This window comes from Sinocyclocheilus rhinocerous, unplaced genomic scaffold, assembly GCF_001515625.1.
Source record: "Sinocyclocheilus rhinocerous isolate Xijiao unplaced genomic scaffold, SAMN03320098_v1.1 scaffold435, whole genome shotgun sequence".
In the NCBI taxonomy this organism is placed as follows: domain Eukaryota; kingdom Metazoa; phylum Chordata; class Actinopteri; order Cypriniformes; family Cyprinidae; genus Sinocyclocheilus; species Sinocyclocheilus rhinocerous.
The window spans coordinates 153,455-153,803 of record NW_015630023.1 but is presented as its reverse complement, the minus strand read 5'-3'; positions in this window follow the sequence as shown (position 1 = coordinate 153,803).

Here is a 349-nt window from a genome sequence, read left to right as displayed (position 1 = left end):
GTATGTATTGAGTGTAAATGATCATTTTAATTCAAATTATTAAATGGATGCCACCTTATTGGGACAATAAAACCCTCCCTACACCTTCCCTAACCCTACCCGATACTTTATTTTCAACTTTTTGATTATTTCCTTCTTTTTTTTTACTGAAGATAAGTGCCTTTCCGATGTGATATGAGATTTGAAAAGGGAGGGAAAAAAGTTTGGAAAAAGGCGGGTTCGAAACCATAGACTGTATAAAAACATGGACGTAGTGTCCGTGACGTCACCCCTAGGTTCCTGAAGAGCGTTTTTGAAGCTCAAAGTGGGCAGAGCCGGCCGTCGCCATCTTGGCAGCGCGTCACCGCGC